A 20,979-nucleotide genomic window follows, 5' to 3' on the forward strand; every position below is an offset into this window, starting at 1 on the left:
CAATTCTGTATATTACTGTTTGAATGTTTAGTAGTATATGGTGAGCTGTGTTTTATTTGAATTTGCAACAAGCATCCCCAAACATTTTCATCTCTGTGAGGTATGGAATAACCTTAAATAGATATGTATGTCTGTCAATCTACCTATTTACCTATGTGCATATATATATATATATATATATATATATATATATATATATATAGTCAAATAAATAAGACGCATTAACATGGTATATTTTTGAATTTATATTCATCCTGCAGACATAACCCCTATCTGTGATTGAAAAGGAAAGAGAAATCGGTAAGGGTGAATGATTTCTTCCAGTCACCATCTGGGTCACTGATGATTCCACTGGGACTAAAGAGTTTTGCATATTGGGGACCAGAGACTGACCAATACGGACTGGGATGCAGGGAGACGTGGGAGGAATAGGAATTAGGAGAGGGAGAGAGAGGGAGGGGAGAGAAGGGAGCACGCGTGTCTCTGTACTACTGCAGACAGAGTTGCAGATAACCGGGCGAGAGAAAGGCAAGCAGGACAGGAAACTCCACACACAGGTAAACACCACCACAATACAACAATACGCACATAATGGGCAGCTGTGTAACGTTGTGTAGTCCCTGGTGTAATTGTGTATTTGTAGTATGCATGTTTGTCAGACGGTCTGCGTCCTGGCTATTAAAAAAATATGCTTTGGAGGTGTTAATTATGGGTGGGGGGCTGACACTGCAGATCTCTGGCGCTGAGGTGGTTAATCAATTGGGCGTGTTCTGGCTCTGCGGTTTTGCCCTCCCTTCTAACATCCCAACATTTGTCTTAGTTTTTGCTCTGCACAAATTCTGCAGCATCAGCGCTCTGCACTGCCCTTCCCCCTCCTATTCTCTGAAGGCTGACAGCTCCAATGCCCAGAATTAGTACTGTACATACCCTGGGTCCATGGCCATTATTTTCTTAACTCCAAATTCTTTTTTTTTTTTTAAATCGACTTTTATTTATCGATAAAGGATTTAAAATGCAAATCAGGTTTAAATCCAGGCTGTGGCATAGACATTCGGTATATAGCTTATCTATATCACCCTATAACGCCCAGGAGATATTTACTTATGGCATACTGTAATGTCGCTATTTTTTTATCATCCGTATTTTTGTAGTGTATTTACTGTACGATATATATGACAACAATCACCTGTCTACAACCTGATTTACCAAATATTATTATTATTATACCATTTCATGGTGTGGATGATAGTTGCCTACATGCATAATTTTAATATGTGACATATGTTTGCTGTAACAGAAAATCGGGGTGCTTCTTGCTGTACGGGTGTAAGTGGAACTCCCTAATATGTTGGTTGGGGAAAGTGGAGGGGTGACTTTGCTGAACAGTGGGAGCAAACTTGCTACATTGACAGTAGTGCTGCTTCTACCGTATCTGAGATGCTCCAAGCAGCACATTATCTGTCAATCTGTCAGCATACAAAATGTGGACAGGAGATACTGCGGTGGTGTGTGTGTGTGTATATGTGTGTGTATATGTATATGTATATATATATATATCTATATATATAACCACTGTGCACATATAACTCTACTATGTATTCGCGTGCAGTGCTGCAAGATAAAATGGTTCCATATATATCTAGGAACAGTATATAGAAATAAGCATGAGTGTTATGTACAGAATTTTGCAAGTAAGCATTGTTCTGCACCACAAGTATCGGGGTGCAGATACATTTGCTACCCTTTACAAATACATTCTTATTTTAACAGCACTTAATGTAATACTTTATATAATGGTTTTAGAAGATTATTACATAATTATAGGGAGTTATTTACTTATTTTTTCCCTTTTATCATTTTTAGGATGTGTAAAAATGATCAGGATATATCTTTACGGTGCTATTTAAACTGCTGTATAATACACTGTCTCTACGTAAATAAATGTTATTAATAATGCTAATAATATTATATCTACCTAGCGGTTGTGAAGTGTGTATACAGTAAGGTCATTTACTCAGTGCAGTAGAGCATCTCTGCTTCTGAAAGGTCTGCACTGAGAGACAGCAACATCCATAACCTTTTAACATAATTAGTTACTGTGATTCATGTCAAGGTTCAACATGCTGCAAGCATATCTTTTTTTACATTATTAACTATTTATAGTGTAAAGTGAATATTATTGGATTTTAGCATGTGGTATAGTTAAAGTGATGATATAATACAGTAAGATAGAGTGGGGGCCACATTGCAGTCCTATAAGGAGTATCAGCTTTGTACAACCGTTATGCACAATTGCATGTGTTTATATAATGAGGTTCACATCCCGAAGATCAGAATCATGAACCATCTATTCTATGCAGATATATTGTAACTGTGAAATTGTTTTGTATGACTAGGCCACCTTTTTGGCAATGTACAAATTTCACCTTTGCCACCTGAAACAAACCCCATCCCTCCTAAAGGTGCTTATGCATCAGCAATAACAAAAAAAACGATTTACAGATTCTGTGATTTTTTTTCCCCAATCTGCGACCACGCATTACAGATATTTTTCAGTGATTTGCAGATCATTTTCAGGAAAGATCTGCCAATCTTAAAATGTTCATCATTTTACTAGTAACGGTCTGCAAATCGGCTGATTGTTACCATACATTAGCAATTTACAGCCCAGATTGGTCTGTGAAATTCAACATGTTGGACAACCTGATTCACCAATTCTAATCTCTTTTTGGTCAGAATCTGCGATCTGTGAACCCCATACCCCATACATTGCAGATTGTTTTACACAATCATCTGCAAGACACAGATGCTCCAATTTATTGCTGGTATATGGGGGCCTTTAGACTACTCTCTATGGAAAAAAAAAGTATATAAAAAAATGCAGTATAGCCCCATATCAATACTGTGATTACTGTATGTTAATATACAGCACAATCCATGACAGCACACTGTCATTCCCAGTGCCACATAGCAAAGTGGCACCCTATGTCAGCAGTATTGCTCTGTGCCAGTATAAACAATATTGGCTGCTTGTACGGTGGGCCTGATTCAGAGATGGACGCTAATGCAATTTTCACGCAGATGGAGCAATTGTTTGCTGTTGCGCATGCGTATGCATCGCAGTGCGCGAAGGCAGCTCTGCGATTGCACTGCGATCACGCAGGCCACGGAGACCCATCGCAGAGTGATTGACAGGAAGCGAGTGTTTGGGAGTGTTCACAGTGGGGGTGGTCAGCGAAATGCAGGCGGGCTAATATTAGCATATTTTCGCAGCTGCATTCCATACAAAACGCAGCTGTGATCGCATTAGCCGCCATCTCTGGGTCAGACCCAGTTTGCAATAGTCTCACATACCTACTAATATTCCAAGGCAAAAATTCAGGAGACAGATTAGGCCATGCACCTCCCCCCCCCCACACTGGCCAGGTATGAAGGTTTATTTAAGATGCAATGGCGCAGGGCCATAACTAGGGCACCGCAGGGCGGGGGGCGCTGTTTGGGCCTGTCAGTTTCCCTATCTATTATCACATTTTCATTCTCACTTGTAGCTTCCTCTTCTTTTATCCCCAGCATCTCCTGGCCTCCCTTATCTCTTCCCTGGCCCTTCCCCATGAGGCCATGGCCCTTTTTCAGGTGCACTATCTTATGTCCCTATTTAAAAAATGGGGAAGGGGGGGGCACCAATGCTCTCTTTGGCACAGGGCACCAAAAAGTCTAGTTGCGGCTCAGCAATGGCGCTTTGCTTTGATAAGTTTCATCTGTTATTCCTGCTATTTGCAGTGATAACAGATGTATTTTCAGGGCAATTAATAAAGATCCTCTTGCTGGGACAGTGGCTTCTACAAGAGCCATTCCTGCCGAAGAGTGAGAAGTAAAGTGATAGCTTTCGCTATCACTTTACTGATGAGTTTGTTCTCATTTAGGGCGGGATGTACTAAGCATTGCTTTCACGATGCGGTACATTCCCCCTGACTTCGGGTACATACCGCGGGTCATTACCGCAGTATGCACCAAGAATTTCGCAAAGGACAGCTCTCCCGATAAGAGTTTAACACCCAGAAGTCCCGCTGGCGTCCTTCTGCGCATGCACAGAAGGCCGCGGGCTGCGGGGGCTCATGGGAGGGATCCGATCGGATCTGTCCCAGCCAGGAGCATCCCGATAAGAAGCCCATAGGCTTCTATTGGGAAACACCACCTAAAGGTGGCGTTACCTAACGGGATGAAGCACTTTCTTAGTACATTCGGGGAATGCGGTAAAACCGGGTTTACCGCATTTTTACTTGTAGTACATCCCGCCCTTAGCCATGCGTAACACACTCAGGGATCCGCTATAATTGATAAGCTATATTATATTAGCCATTGGGGCAAATCTCTGAAAAACTAAGCTTTACAGAGCTTGTAAAATTGGGCCAGATTGCAGTCCTCATTGATTTTGGGGACTGTGGTCTGCAATGCTAGATTACCTAATGCAGGAGATGGTGTAGCCATGCGCCAGTCATCTCGAGGCATTGCATGTTAAGAAGTCCATGGTACTCACAATGGAATGTGGCCACGCTTTCATATGCTTGGTCATGCCCCATATAATTGGGCCCCAATAGATCTCCCAGCAGCCCTGCACATGCCTACATTATATACAGTATGTACACCATTAAACATGACCTGATTCAACAGTACACAATTCTCTGTTACTGAACCTCTCAATTATTTTATTATTACAATGAGAAACTGATTTAGACCAAATGGGGTTCTAGGCAAGATAATGTTTGCCTCCCTTCTCCCACTGTTTGTATTTAAAATTCACTTGCAGTAATTTTGGACCCTGAGAGCGGTATCCAATTAGCCCGAACATTGTTCGGGCGCTAATTGATCCCCGCGATCGCCGAGAAACGGGGATTTTTCACAGATTATCCCCGGTTTTCGCCAATTTTTATTTTCACCCTATCCTATTATTTTGAACGAAATAATAGGATATGTCTCACGAAAACACATAGAGTCCGCGATAAGCTAGCAGACATGTGTTTTCGCCTTTTTTAAAGTGAAAAAACTGCACTTACAGTGGATTATTTTTCGGGACACATCAGGGGCTGGATGCACTAATACTTACCGCCGGACATCGCTATTGTACAGATCGCATATGCACTGACATATGCGATCTGTACAGCAAAGGACAGCTCTTCCATTAAGAGCTGTCCTTTGCGATCTCTCCTGCACAGTGGACTTCCGGGTTTATGACCCGGGAGTCCATCTGCGCATGTGCAGACTGACGCGGCAGCCGCTGGGCATGCTGGGAGGGATCCGATCGGATCTGATCTGTTATTGCAGAATATTGCAGTGATAACAAATAATTTTTATGGGCTATTTAATAAAAAAACCTTGGCGGGACAGTGTCTCTGATAGGAACCTGTACTGACACACAGTTTTGCAGTAATAAAGTTATCACCATAATTATACTATGTTAATTGTCCTAATGCAAGAGATAGCTCCTTATTTAGGCCTCAGAGGGCTAGATTTACTATTCAGTGGCTTGTCAAAGCAGCTGATGATCTAAACAAGCTGGATTTAAAGGGGCAACCGAAATAAATGCGAAACCAGGCTAGTTTAGCATTTAGTTATGTTGCTGCCTTAAATCCATCAGTCAAAGCTGTCAATCATCGGTGGCTTTAACCATTGAATAGTAAATCTAGCCCATTGGGATAGATTTACTATCCGTCGGATTTACAATGCTGCTGATGATCAGCGGCTTTAACCCAGGTGTGTTTTAGCATTAATTATTATTGCCCTTTGAAATCCATTGGTCAAAGCCAATTGATTTGGGATTAAATGATGCTTGATGATCAATCATCACTCTCTAGATCAGCTGCACAGTGGCTCTGATATTGCGCACTGACACAGGCCATTTATAGGCAGGCCCGGCGACAGGGGAGTGTACCAAGGGTGAACCTGTCCCATGCCCTGATGTTCAGGGGCACAAAATGGGCCATGCTACCTAATAGTTATGTAGAAACTTTATGGTCTGGGTGCCCGTCCAAATAGGCAAAATAAAAACCATTAAGCCACCCAACACCCCCTTACCGCTGTCACTTGGTCCGGTCCGGCGGTCCTGTACTGGCCTGTGCTTTTGAACGCATGACGCTGCCCCAGGTGCCGACTCAGTTATAGCACAGCGACTGCAGGCCTGCAGCACCACCTCTCCATCTACAAACACCCTCCCTGGCAGTCGCACCCAGATGCCAGAGTGACTGGCAATGCAGCAACCAACAGATTGTGGTGTGGTAAATCAGCTTATTTTTACATTCATTTTGCTGCTACTTCCAAATATATACTATGTAAAAATGGGTATAAGCAGGGGAAGCAGTCGAGACACGTCAAAATCCTGACCCTGTCATTTTACCTGCGCCGGGAGCCCGACACCCGGCTTGCCGATCGAAGGTAAGCGGGGAGCCGGGCGTAGACAGCCGTGGGAGGGGTGTTAGGTTTAGGGTTCCCGGGGGGGATTTAGGGTTAGGCACCCCCCAGGAGTTTAGGGTTAGGCTAGGGGAAGGGGGGGTTAGAGATAGGCACCCCCGGGGGACGGTTAGGGTCAGGCACCCCCCCCCTGGGGGACTTAGGTTTAGGCAGCGGGGGAGGGGGGATTAGGTTTAGGCACTTGGGGGGCAGGATAGGGTTAGGCACCCCTAAGGGAGGGTTAGGGTTAGGGGGTAGAATAGGTTAGGAAATATGCCATGCGGCCGGTGGTAAATCATACTGAATCCATAAGCAGAGTGGTTGTTAATGGGTATAAGCAGAGTGGATGTTATATATATGTATTTCAGGGCCGAAACTAGGATTTTGGTCACCAGGGGCAAGACAGTAATTTGGCGCCCACCCCCGCTCGTCATAAGATGGCCTTTTCTGACATAAATTTAATATCCATCTATCTATAAATATTTAAATATATAAATATTAATATATATATAAATATGGATATATATCTATATATGGATAGAGGGTCCAGGATAGAGGTGACAAGGCCAAGACAGAACAGACGGGACAGCAGAAAGGAGTAACAGGGACAGGAAAGAGGTGACAAGGCCAGGAGAGAGGGGATAAAGCCAGGGCCGAGGTGTCAGGACAGAGGTGACGGGACCAGGGCAGAGGTGACAGAACAAAAAGGGCAGGGTAGGACAGAGGTGAGAGGTCCAGGACAGGGGAGACAGCAACAGGACCGAGACAGGACAGTGCCAGGACTGAACCCCTCACCTTATTGGGCTCACTTGACACATTCCCTTCCCTTAGTGAGCACACTTAACAATCATCCCCTTTTTACTCGGCACACATAGCAACCCCTCATTTAGTTTGCCCTTACTAGGCAAACTTATCCCCTGGGTACACTCACCCCCACCATCTGGGCACACATAGCAACCCCTCTCTCAATGGCCACATTTAGCACCCCCCACCCCTTCCATTGCTGGGTACACTTAGTCCCCCACCCTCTCCTCCATACTGGGCACTTAGAACCCTCCTCCACCTTCCTGGACAAACTTATAACCCCTCCACCCTTGCCAGGAGACTTACCTCCATTATCCTTTCTTTCCCGGCGCAGAGAGCCACCGGGTACACCTGTCCGCATCTTCTCTGGAGTCCCGCTGCCTGGCTGCCTCCCGACTATCCAAACAGCCCCTCTGCAGTCACTGGCACTCCGGCTCCTGTCAAGGCCCTTCCAGCCAGGCTTCTCCTGCTTCCAACGGAGGAGTGGTCACCGGTCAGGTGCAGCGCAGCAGATGAGCGGGAAGCATAGTAGAGGGAAGGAAGGGAGAGGGAAGTTAAAACAGCAGGGGGTGGGGCTGTGCGAAGAGCCTGTCAGGCAGGCTCAGCCACACTTCTCTGCAGCAGGCTGCCGCTGCATGTAATACTGCTTGACAGGCGCAGTGGCAGCCTGCAGGATCCAGTGAGTGGTTTGCGCCGGCACTACGGGGATGTGTATAGCAAGTTTGGTGGTCACGGGGGTGACCGCTCATGCCGTCCGCCCCCGCACATAATTTCGGAACTGGACATCGGCACCTGAATAATCCGGCACCTGGTGCACGTGCACCTCCAGCCCCCCCCCTAGTTGCGGCCCTGCGTGTATATATATATATATATATATATGTGTGTGTGTACGTGTATATATATGTATATGTATGTGTGTATATATGTGTTTATATATATATATATATATATTATATATATATATATATATATATACAGGTTGAGTCTCCCATATCCAAATATTCCGAAATACGGAATATTCCGAAATACGGAATTTTTTGGGCTTGACTGAGAAAATTAAACCTTTGATTTTTGATGGTTCAGTGTACACAAACTTTGTCTAAGGCACAAATTATTACAAATATTGTATAAAATTACCTTCACGCTGTGTGTATAGGGTGTATATGAAACATAGATGAATATTATGTTAGTACACAAACTTTGTTTGAGCCACAAAATTATTGAAAATATTGTACAAAATTACCTGCAGGCTGTGTGTATAAGGTGTATATAACACATAAATGCATTATGTGTGTATATTTGGGTCCCATTCCCAAGATATTTCATTATGATATGCAAATATTCCAAAATACGGAATATTCTGTTATCCAAAATACCCCTGGTCCCAAGCATTTTGGATATCGGAGACTCAACCTGTATATATAATGTGTATATATACAGTGTCTTGCAAAAGTATTCACTCCCCTTGGCTTTTTACCTTTTTTGTTACATTACAACCTGAAATGTATTTATTTTTTTCATCTGAATTTTATGTGATGGATCTGCACAAAATAGTCTAATTTGGTGAAGTGAAATGAGAAAAATATACATAAGAAAAATCTTTATAAATAAAATTCTGAAAATTGGCCTGTGCATATGTAATCACCCCCTTTGCTATGAAGCCCCTCAAAGGTTCTGGTGCAACCAATTACCTTCAGAAGTCACATAATTAGTGAAATGAAGTCCACCTGTGTGAAATCTATGTGTCACATGATCTGTCAGTATAAACACACATTTTCTGAAGACCAAAGAGCTCTCCAAACAAGTCCGGGACAAAGTTGTTGAGAAGTACAATTCTGGTTTGGGTTTTAAAAAAATGTCCAAATCTTTGATGATCCCCCGGAGCACCATCAAATCCATCATCATCAAATGGAAAGAACATGGTACCACAACAAACTTGCCAAGAGAGGGCCGCCCACCAAAACTCACAGACCGGGCAAGGAGGGCATTAATCAGAGAGGCAGCACAGAGACCAAAGGTAACCCTGAAGGAGCTGCAGAGTTCCACAGCAGAGACTGGTGTATCTGTGCATGTGACCACAATAAGCCGTACAACTCCATAGAGCTGGGCTTTATGGAAGAGTGGCCAGAAAAAAAAAAGTCATTACTTAGTGATAAAAATAAAAAGACACGATTTGAGTTTGCCAAAAGGCATGTGGGCGACTCCCCAAATGTATGGCGGAAGGTGCTCTGGTCAGATGAGACTAAAATTTAACTTTTTTGCCACCAAGGAAACCGCTATGTCTGGCGCAAACCCAACACATCCGATCACCCCAAGAACACCATCCCCACCGTGAAACATGGGGGTGGCAGCATCATGCTATGGGGATGTTTTTCAGCAGCAGGGACTGGGAAACTGATTCGAGTCGAGGGAAAGATCATACTCGCCGACTATATGGCTGCCCTTTCCGGGAGGGAGCAGCCAGGGCGGCATGACTGGGGGGGCGTGGCCAGCAAACGGGGGTGGGGGCGGCCAGACGACGAGTGTTTGCGGGTGAGGGGCGGAGCGACACAATCACGTCATTTTGGCCCGCCCCGCTACACATTGCCGATATTACTGGCAGTGTGAAGCAGGGGGCGGGGCCAAGATGACACGATTCCACGTGAATCGCGTCACCGCCGTCCCCCGCTGCGGGGGCTTTACATGTAATTGCGGGGGGATAGGAGGGGTCGCCGGCAGCCGGGAGGCTTGCCTGCCTTCCCGGGAGGTCGGGAGCGGCATCCGATTTTTGGGAGGCTCCTGACCAAATCGGGAGGGTAGGCAAGTATGGGAAAGATGGATGGTGCTAAATACAGGGATATTCTTGAGCAAAGCCTGTTTCAGTCTGCCTGTGATTTGAGACTGGGATGGAGGTTCACCTTCCAGCAGGACAATGACCCGAAGCATACTGCTAAAGCAACACTCGAGTGGTTTAAGGGGAAACATTTAAATGTGTTGGAATGGCCTAGTCAAAGTCCAGGGGCGGGATGCACCAAACGGAAATTGCGGTAAAACCCCTGTTTACCGCATTTTCCGTATGCAGCAATCTCCTGGCCACCGGGCTGTAATGCGGTGGGTAACGCCAGCTATTGCTGGCGTTACCCTATAGAAGCCTATGGGTTTCTACCTCATTGCGCTGGTATGAGGGATCCGATCGGATCCCTCCCAGCATTTCCCGCGGCCGTCCTGTCACTGCACATGCGCAGATGGACTCCCGGGTCATAAACCCGGAAGTCCACTGTGCAGGAGAGATCGCAAAGGACAGCTCTTATCGGAAGAGCTGTCCTTTGCTGTACAAATCGCATATGTTAGTGTTAGGGATGTGCGCCGGACCATTTTTGCCGGATTTGGATTTGGTTCTAATTCGTCGTCCGGCTTTGGATTTGGATTTGGATTTGCCAAACTGCGGTGACTGGCTTTGGATTTGGATTTGGATTTGGATTTTTTTACAAAAATTGACAAAAAAAGCTAAAATCACATAAATTGGTCTTTTTTTTCTTCCTAGAGTATTATTAACCTCAATAACATTAATTTCCAGTCAATTTAGACCATATCACAGCTTATAATATTGTTTTCAACATTATTGGCCAAAGGTTGCAGTGAGCTGACTGGTTACTAAGCGACAAAGCAGCGGCACAACGACACAGACACCACAGTATAAAGCACATCTATGACACATTGCCACACAGCAGTGGCAGAAATGAAAAGTAGTGCACCCACCCAGTGGGGTACGGCCAGCAGAGTCACAGTACTTGTTTACAAAGTGGGCTACGGCCCTAGGAGTCACAGTGCACAATCTTATTAGCATTACACCGCACATAGGGCCTGATTCACATTACACCATAAAGTAGTGTCTCTTATTTATGTTACGACACACAGTAGTGCCCCTTTTACACAATGCCCACAGTAGCGGTGTCCCTTACACAATGTCCCCCAGCAGTGGTGCCCCCTATGCAGTCCCCTTAGTAGTACGGTCCACTATGCAGTGCCCCCAGTTGAATGCTCCCCAGTAGTATGCCCCCCATTAGCAGGCCCCCCCAGTAGTATGTCCCCCATTAGCAGGCCCCCCCAGTAGTATGCCCCCCATTAGCATGCCACCCAGTAGTATGCCCCCCCAGTAGTATGGCTCCCCCAGTAGTAGGCTGCCCCAGTAGCAGGCCCCCCCAGTAGTAGGCTGCTCCAGTAGTAGCCCCCCCTGTAGTATGGGCCCCCCCTGTAGTATGGCCCCCCCTGTAGTAGGCCCCCCCAGTAGTATGGCCCCCCCCAGTAGCAGGCCCCTCAGTAGTATGGCCCCCCCAGTAGCAGACCCCCCCCAGTAGTATAGCCCCCCCCAGTAGCAGGCCCCTCTGTAGTATGGCCCCCCCCAGTAGTATTGCCTCCCCCAGTAGCAGACCCCCCCCCAGTAGTGCAGACCCCCCCCCCAGTAGTATAGCCCCCCCAGTAGCAGGCCCCTCTGTAGTATGGCCCCCCCAGTAGTATAGCCCCCCCCCAGTAGCAGACCCCCCCAGTAGTGCAGACCCCCCCCCCCAGTAGCGTCCCCGGACCTTTGACAAGTAAAAAAATTAAAAAAATAAAACTTACCTGTATCCCCGCTCCCGCGCCGTCCGCTCTCACACGCTGAGGAGGGAGCCGGAAGACGGAGCTCATGTGTGAGCTCCAGCCGGCTCCCTCCGTGCAGCAGCCAATGAGAGTCTGTGTGACTCTCATTGGCTGCTGTAACAAACACACAGCTGCCGCTGGCGGCTGTGTGTCTGTGTCTGTGTAGGGCAGAGCGCTATCACTGCGCTCTGCCCTACACGCGAGGAGACCTGATGTCGGATTCTCTAGTGAGAATCCGACATCAGGCGGCCGCCGTTCGGCCCCGAACGGGGATCCGAGTCAGGCGGTGAACACCCGAACAGGGTTCTGGTGGACTCGGATCCCCAATGTTCGGAGCGGTTCGGATTCCACAGAATCCGAACCGCTCATCTCTAGTTAGTGTATATGCGATCTGTACAATTGCGATGTCCGGCGGTGTTAGGCCCGCCCCTGATCTCAATCCAATTGAGAATCTGTGGTCAGACTTGAAGATTGCTGTGTGCTAGCGGAAGCCATCCAGCATGAAGGAACTGGAGCAGTTTTGCCTTGAGGAATGGGCAAAAATCCCAGAGGCAAGATGTGGCAAGCTCATAGAGACTTATCCAAAGCGACTTGCAGCTGTAATTGCCGCAAAAGTTGGCTCGACAAAGTACTGACTTTAGAGGGGTGAATAGTTATGCACGCTGAAGGTTTCTGTTATGTTGCCCTAAATGTTGTTTGATTCACAATATAAAAAAAACACAACTTCACAGTTGTTGGCATGTTCTGTGAATGAAATGATGCACACCTTCAAACAATCCATTTTAATTCCAGGTTGTTTAGGCAACAAAACATGAAAATTGCAAAGGGGGGGGGGGGTGAATACTTTTGCAAGGCACTATATATATGTGTGTATATAATTTTTTTTTATGCCACCCTCAGGGCTGGGTTTCAGGGGGGAGAGGAGGTAAGGTATGATTGGGAGGGGGGCCCTAGAGCTATCCGTGTACTGGGCCCCAAGATTTATGTTGCCGGCCCTGCCCATAGGGAGGAAGGAGACAAGGCCGGACAAGTTTAAACTGAGGAGCATTGCACTGGCTGAGTAGCAGGGGCACACAGGCACTGGTGCTGCTACTTGAGAGACATGCCATTCAGAGTGGAGCTGACTGTGGCTAGTTCCAGGTACAGGGTTGCTACACACCAGGAAGCCGCTTACTACATGCGCCTTTGAACTGGTGTATTAGTTCAGTGGCGTCCCTCCCAGCGTTGACACCCAGTGCAGGGAGGAATACCATGCGCGCGGCGGAGGGAGTGTGGCCTCGGGGGAAGGGGCGTGGCCTCGCGGCCAGAACCCGGTTACCGGCCCGTGGTCAAACTTATCAATGGGGTGGTGGGGGGTGCCGGAGTTGCGGGCAGTGCCAGCTCCCTCACTGTGACAGGAGCCGAGTGCTGCACTTAATGCTGCAGGGCAGCACCCGGCTCCTGTCACTGATGGGGAGTCTACACCTTGGTGTCACCCCTCGGCGGGTGACACCCGGGTACGGCCTGCACCTCCCTTGTATCGCCACTGTATTAGTTACACAACCTACAGTTAATTTTTGCCCTGTGTATTGTCCAGGGAGAGGGCTGGATATCGGCATTTGTATTCAGCACATACTTGCCGAACCGAGGCAGCCAGATGTGTTAGGGGGCGTTACAAGGGGATGTGTCAGGGGGCGTTACAAATCGAACGTGTATTTGTATACCCCCTGCTTTGTCAATGATTGACCATTTGTGAGCGGGAGTCGCCGCCATTGGGGTGGAGGGAAGAGGCCAGGACCTCCATCGGCTGACGGAGATTTTCTGGCCTCTTTGTTGTACCTGCGGCGGCCGGCTTGCGCGACCCCATGGGTCACTTAGCCAGCTGATGTTATTGCAGGTTATACAATGCTGCATCCTTTTTTCGTAACTGAATATAAATCTCACAAGATAATTTACTTACTTTATTTTTACTTAATATGAAAGAAACTATTTTCCCTTTTTTTTAGACATATCTTCCTTTTTAGCTTAAAAAGCCATTGACAATTAGTATGGGGCAGAGAATGTGCGGTGCCCTGGAAGTATGTATACTGAGACCAGTTACTCATCAACTGATCAAGGGTGGGTTTTGCACTGGGATTTGTATGGCTGCTAGATAATATTATTATTTATTATTATTATTATTATTATTATTACTACTAATAATAATTTAATATTAGGCTAAGGATTAACTAATGATGGGTAATTATATATGAGGCTATTTAGTAGATGGTGATGGTTTAAGGAGGGCTGGGAGGAGGGGGATCGTGAAAGGGGGTGGAGGGAAGAATGGGCATGCCAAGATGAGTTATTGCCGTCGGTGACAAAAGGACTAGCTTCACCCCTATGAAATATTGCCGACTGGCAAGTCCAGTAGACAAGTGGTATCTGCGCAGCAAGTTACAGAACAGTAGGGCAAAATACAAAAAAGAGTTAACATCCACTTTAGTGTAATAAAGTGATTTGTAACCTCCCCAAGAATAATAATAATAATTTGTTGCTGCTTTAGTAGAATAATATATGTACAGCTTGGTTAATGTAAAAGTATACATTAATTGATCAAACAATATTAATTAATAAATTAATACAGTAATAATACACCTTTCATGCAATTACTGGGGGAACATAAATTAATGCTCACTCCCATGTATAGACCTCAAGTTAGGCAATTATATAAAAAGAGTATAATGCTCAAAACTGACAGCCCCCACAGTAGATATAACCTGTGTAAGCCACTTGTTCCACATGGAGTAGCCAAGTGGACGTTATGACTGCATCATCATGGCCCTGAACCTGTTATACAGTACTGCTATTACAGGCATTGTGAAGAGGCGGTGGGACCACAATGATGTGATTCAGCGGTCTGGTCAGAGGGCCACATTATGTTTATTATTTGGACAGTTCTAAACACGACGCATAGTAAATCTGGGGTTTCTATTCTTGTAACTAAAAAAACATTAATAGTGAGCCGATGTTCTATTGTGTTCTAAAGTTGGTAATTTGGTTGGTTTCTCGTCAGTTTGGCCTTTAGTAAATAAGCAGATTGCAAAACCGACTGAAAAACGCTCAAAAAAAGCAAAATCGACATATAGTAAATATAACCCTTGGAGTCACACAACAATGGCACACTGACACTTGTGATCCCATAATACTGGCACACTGACACTCCCATAATACTGGCACACTGACACTTGTGAATCCTTAATACTGGCACACTGACACTTGTGATCCCATAATACTGGCACACTGACAATCCAATAATACTGGCACACTGACACTTGTGATCCCATAATACTGGCACACTGACACTTGTGATACCATAATACTGGCACACTGACACTCCCATAATACTGGCACACTGACACTTGTGATACCATAATACTGGCACACTGACACTTGTGATCCCATAATACTGGCTCACTGACACTTGTGATCCCATAATACTGGCTCACTGACACTTGGAATCAGAACAATGGTACACTGATGATTGTGATCCCAGAACAATGGTACACTGATGCTTGTGATCCCAGAACAATGGTACACTGATGCTTGTGATCCCAGAACAATGGCACACATGACACTTGTGATCCCAGAACAATGGCAAACTGACACTTGTTATCTCAGGGCGATGTGACACTGACACTTGTTATCTCAGGGCAATGGCACACTGACTGTTGTGATCCCAGAACAATAGCACACTGACACTTGAAATTAGAACAATGGTACACTGATGCTTGTGATCCCAGAACAATGGTACACTGATGCTTGTAATCCCAGAACAATGGTACACTGATGCTTGTAATCCCAGAACAATGACACACCGACACTTATTATCTTAGGGCAATGGCACACTGACACTTGTGTTCCTAGAACAATGGCGCACTGACACTTTTGATCTCAGGACAATAGCACACTGACACTTGTGATCCCAGAACAATGGCACACTGACACTTGTGATCTCAGGACAATGGCACACTGACACTTGGAATCAGAACAATGGTACACTGATGCTTGTGATCTCAGGACAATGGCACACTGACACTTGTGATCTCAGGACAATGGCACACTGACACTTGTGATCTCAGGACAATGGCAGCCTGACACTTGTGATCTCAGGACAATGACACACTGACACTTGTTATCTCATTACAATGACACACTGGCACTTGTTATCTCAGTGCAATGACACACTGACACTTGTTATCTCAGTACAATTACACACTGACACTTGTTATCTCCATACAATGACACACTGACACTTGTTATTTCAGTACAATGACACACTGGCACTTGTTATCTCAGTACAATGACACACTGGCACTTGGAATCACAGAGCATTGGCCCTCTAGTTATTGGATTCCCATAACAATGGCACACTGACCTTTGAAGTCATAGAACAATAACAAATTGACACTTGTCATCCCAGAACAATGGCGCACTGGCACCCAGGGCGTGTGAGCGGTGCCAAGGGAACTGTTTCTGCCCTACTGTCCCTGCATCTGGCTAGCAGGGTGCCTTGACTATGCAGACACACACCCTGGAGCCTGTACAGCCACTGGGATGTCCTGAGGATGTTCTGGGCAGTGACATACTTCCCAGTGCTGACGGCTCAGCATCATGCGATCAGGGGGCAGGGTGGCAGGTGCCGCCCTGTGCTGGCACCTGAAGCCAAGGAACAGTAGAACACTAATATTTGTAATCACAGAACAGTAGCATACTGACACTTGGATTCCTACTACAATTTTACACATAACAAACGAGTCAGGAATCGGTATGATATATCGGCGGCTGATCGTTCAGGATCCCGACAGAGGCGGCAAGTACCCTAACCCTCCCCCTCTCCCCCCCTAACCCAAAACCCTCCCTTGGTGGTGCCTAACCCTAACCTCCTCTCGGCGGTGCCTAACCCCTCCTTCCCGCACCCTAAACCTAACCCTCCCCGGGGGGGGGTGCCTAACCCTAAATTTAACCTGTAAATTTACTAAGACTCTTGTCTGTCCAACATGCCATTCACAGACGAGTTTACTTTTTTTAAATACGGAGAGTTACTAAAGGCAAACACGGGTGACAAAACACAAATCTCTCAGAAAAAAAAACATCGGCCAAACTTGCAAGTACTTTCCATAGACAGGAAAACAACATGGGCATTTACCAAGAATCGTGTCTGCTAATGTAAATGGAGCAAATTTGGGTCAAAATTGAATAAAAAATAGATGCATAAGGGGCACAACTACTGGGGGCATTGCATAATAGGCACTACTACAGGGGGCATTGCATAAGGGGCACAACTCCCAGGGGCAATTCCATAATGGGCACAACTATAGGGGGCATTTTATAAGGGGCACAGCTAATGGGGGCATTGTATAATGGGCACAACTACAGGGGGCATTGCATAAGGTGCACTACTACAGTGGGCACTGCATAAGGGGCACTACTACAGTTGACATTGTATAAGGGGCACTACTGTGGGCATTGTTAATAAGGGGCACTACTGTGTGTCGTAACGTGTATAAGGGAGACTACCATTTGGTTTAATGTGAATAACATTGTGCTGCTGTGTGGCGTAATTTGAATTATGGATACTTTGTGTGATTTCGGCAGGACAAACACCACACCCCTAGCTGCAAGGTCACGCCCCCTTTTGCATACCATGCACCCTTTTTCGTGCTTGGTAGATCACAGAAGTCTTTTAGCTTTAAAAGTAGATCACAGAGTCCAAAAGTCTGGCCACCCTTGCACTAAATGGTTAAATTAAAAAAATATATATATGTGGGGTCGTCCCTCCCTAAGCATAACCAGCACCGGGCTCTTTGAGCAAGTGTTGGATCAGGGAATATGCGGGAAAATATGCATGGATGTCCCCTATAGTTCCATGAATCAGCACTAAGCTCTTTGAGCTGGTCCTGGTTCAGGAAATACAGGGAAAAAAATATGTGGGGGTTCCCTATATATCTATGAACCTGTACCAGGCCCAACTAGCGGGGGAGGGGGCAATGCCACAGTCACACAGTCAGAGGACACACTTGATCAGCTTCAGCAGGGAGGACTGTTCATCAGTCCCCCCTGACAGAAGCTGCGCTGCGCTCTGCATATTAGGGAGGGGGTGTATGCCCGGGGGGCTGGTGGGGAGGTGGTAACCAGTGGGATGATTTAGCATCAGTGAGGGGGGGAGGGGTAATAAAGAGAAATATGACTCTGGAGGGGGGGATAAAAATAATAATAAAACATTATACTGTCACAGGGGAGGAGGAGGATGGGGGAGAAAGAGGGTCTTTTTACACTGGGGGTGGGTTGATTCTTTGCTATTATTAAGGTGTGGGGGGGTATTATTATTAGGATTTATGACCACTGGGGGGGTCTATTGCCTATAGGGGTGGGCAGTTATTTTATAATGGGGGCCTATGGACACGGGAGGATGAGGGGTTTGCAAAACACCCCCTAGATATTTATTTTTTTAAATAACATATTTAAATATATTATTAAAAATAATCTTTAAACTCTAAAATAAGAAAAAAAACGACCATTTATGAGCAGTTTTCTGAAAAAAAAATTGTCAGTTAAGTGGTTAAAGAGAAAGCAATCTAATTAGCAACAGATGGAAGACAACACCTTAAGGCCCCCGTACATCAGCAATTGATTGCAGCAATTGTGCAATTTGCAATCAATTGTGTATAAAAATCTTTCCCTTTTTCTTTTTTTTTTTCAAAAACAATTTTTTATTTTATATACTCACTTGTTCCTCTATAGGAGACAAAGAATCTAAATATATAACATCACTCCAAATTATGAAGTAGAGACCAATTCGTAGTCTCAAATAATCTCATTATATGAGTTCTAATATCAGAAACCAGGGAGTCGATATATATACCCCATTTAGCGTAAAAGCGAACCACCCCCTTCTCAACATCAGGTATAGTTGCTCTTCTATCAAAATAGAGTATTTGTAGCAATATGGTTTTAACTGCTTGAAGAGATGGTGCTGTGGAAACTGTCCAGTTACGGAGGATAGCTTTCTTGGCCACAGTTACCACTATCGTAAGAAAAGGCAACAATTCCATTTTACGACCTTGCAGGTCCCAATTTATAAAATTGGTGCATAACATAGCTAGTGGGTCCTTCATAAGATGTAAGGCGCATATCTTATTTACAAATACCATAATCTTATCCCAAAATTTTCTAATTTTCCCACATATTATGGAAGAAAGTAGCTCGTGAGAATTTACATTTTGGGCAGCAGCCTGACTCCTCCTCAACAACATGTTTCCTCTGACTCTGGGACATATATGCCCTATGAATGGTCCTAATATGCACTTCCTGCCAAATAGCTGAATGGAGAATTCTTAAAATCTTCTCAGTATGCTTTAATAAAACATTGGGGGAGTCTACTTGTGGTATTTCTGAGGACCAATTTTGGATGCAGCTCTCCCATAGAGCCTCAGCTGTCGCGGGAAGCAAATAGGGGTATAACAACCGTGTCTTGTAATACCCAGTATTGGATAACTTAAATAAGGGCCGTAAAATATCATTATATTCCTCCCTCAACATAGGAGGGGGTAAAGATTGTATAAAATGACGAAGTTGCAGAAACATAAAAAAGTCTCTATTAGTAAGAAAAAATTTAGACTTCAAATCTTGATAAGAATACATTTGACCTCCTGGATCAAACACATCACAAATGGCAGCGATAGCCCGCACCCTCCAGACCAGGTATTCAGCATATTCTAGGCCAGGAATAAACAGGATTATCCCAGAACGTATTATACTGAGATACAGTGTGGCGCCTGTGAAGCTTTCGGTTAATTTGTAACCAGACTAGGTAAGTGTCAAAAAAATAAAATATTATTTCGCATCAATGGTGGGAGATGTGATCTGGGAGTATGAAGTAGAGCAGACAAAGAATAGGGATAAGCTATTTCTTCCTCCAGGGATTTATGGGTATATGTTTCACAACCGTCAACCAATCGCGTATATATCGAAAAAATACTGCATTGGTGAATGCAGAGACATGCGGAACAGCTAATCCTCCATCCGATTTCCCCAAATACATTTTAGCTCTAGATATACGTGGTTTCCCACCCCTCCATAAAAACTTAAAAAATAGGCGAGTAATTTGAGTAATATCGAAACGGGTTAATCGTATTGGCAACATTTGTATAGGATAGGCCAGTTTAGGAAATATGACAGATTTCAACAATGCAACTCTGCCCAGGAGAGATAATGGAAGGTGTCGCCAAATGTCCAATAGTTTAGTTATGTCAGCTGTCACTGGGGTGAAATTACCCGTATACAACTTAGAGATATTAGCCGGGATATAGATTCCAAGATACTTAATAGCTTGCTGAGCCAGTCGGAAATGTTCCAAGCATGTTGCAGAAAGAGACAAAGGCGGGGCCCTGAATCATGCATATAAAGGACCTCCGATTTATGTAGGTTAATTTTATACCCAGCAAAAGAACCAAATCGCGACAGTAGTTCCAAAATAGCAGTAATAGAGTTTGTGAGATCTGACACAAACAAGAGCATGTCATCCGCAAAGAGACACACCTTCAGCATTACGTTTCCAATAGAAATTCCTCTAAATCCCTCATGCTGGCGAAGGGCTATTGCAAATAACAGGGGTGAGAGAGGACAACCTTGTCAAGTGCCTTTCTGAACGTCAAAAGGGGTAGACAAGTAACCATTTGTAGAAACCTGCGTGAGTGGGTCACGATACAAAGTTTGTAATATTGACACAAACTCACCAGGGAATCCAAATCTCTTCAATGTTCAAACAGGTGGTCCCAAGTGACAAGGTCAAAAGCCTTTTCGGCATCCATAGAAATTATAGCCTGAGACCTAGGAGCACCTGAGAAACCAAGAGCTTGTACGGCTGCCAGCACTTTCTGAATATTAACTACCGAATGGCGACCCATGATAAATCCTGTCTGGTCATTGGAAACAATAGTAGGTAAAATGTATTTCAAATGATCCGACAAGATTTTAGTTAACAATTTGTAGTCGACATCCAGCAGTGATATTGGACGATATGATCCCGGATCCTCCGGATCTCGTTTGGGTTTGGGCAGAACTCTGACAACTGCAGAGTTAAAATATAAGGGT

The 20,979-nt window shown here is 45.2% G+C and overlaps 1 protein-coding gene across 1 annotated transcript in view; it reads left to right on the forward strand.

The window, feature by feature from the left end:
* The first annotated feature begins 463 nt into the window (after positions 1–463).
* The window catches only part of LOC148502814 (synaptotagmin-2-like), a 152,851-nt gene continuing 132,335 nt past the window's right edge, over positions 464–20,979 (forward strand). Inside the window, exon 1 of the mRNA XM_088449335.1 lies at positions 464–557. The gene's annotated coding sequence lies outside the window, so the exon portion shown is untranslated. The remainder of the gene's footprint in view (positions 558–20,979) is intronic.

This window comes from Taudactylus pleione, unplaced genomic scaffold (assembly GCF_031769625.1).
Source record: "Taudactylus pleione unplaced genomic scaffold, aTauple2 ptg000482l, whole genome shotgun sequence".
Taxonomy (NCBI): Eukaryota; Metazoa; Chordata; class Amphibia; order Anura; family Myobatrachidae; genus Taudactylus; species Taudactylus pleione.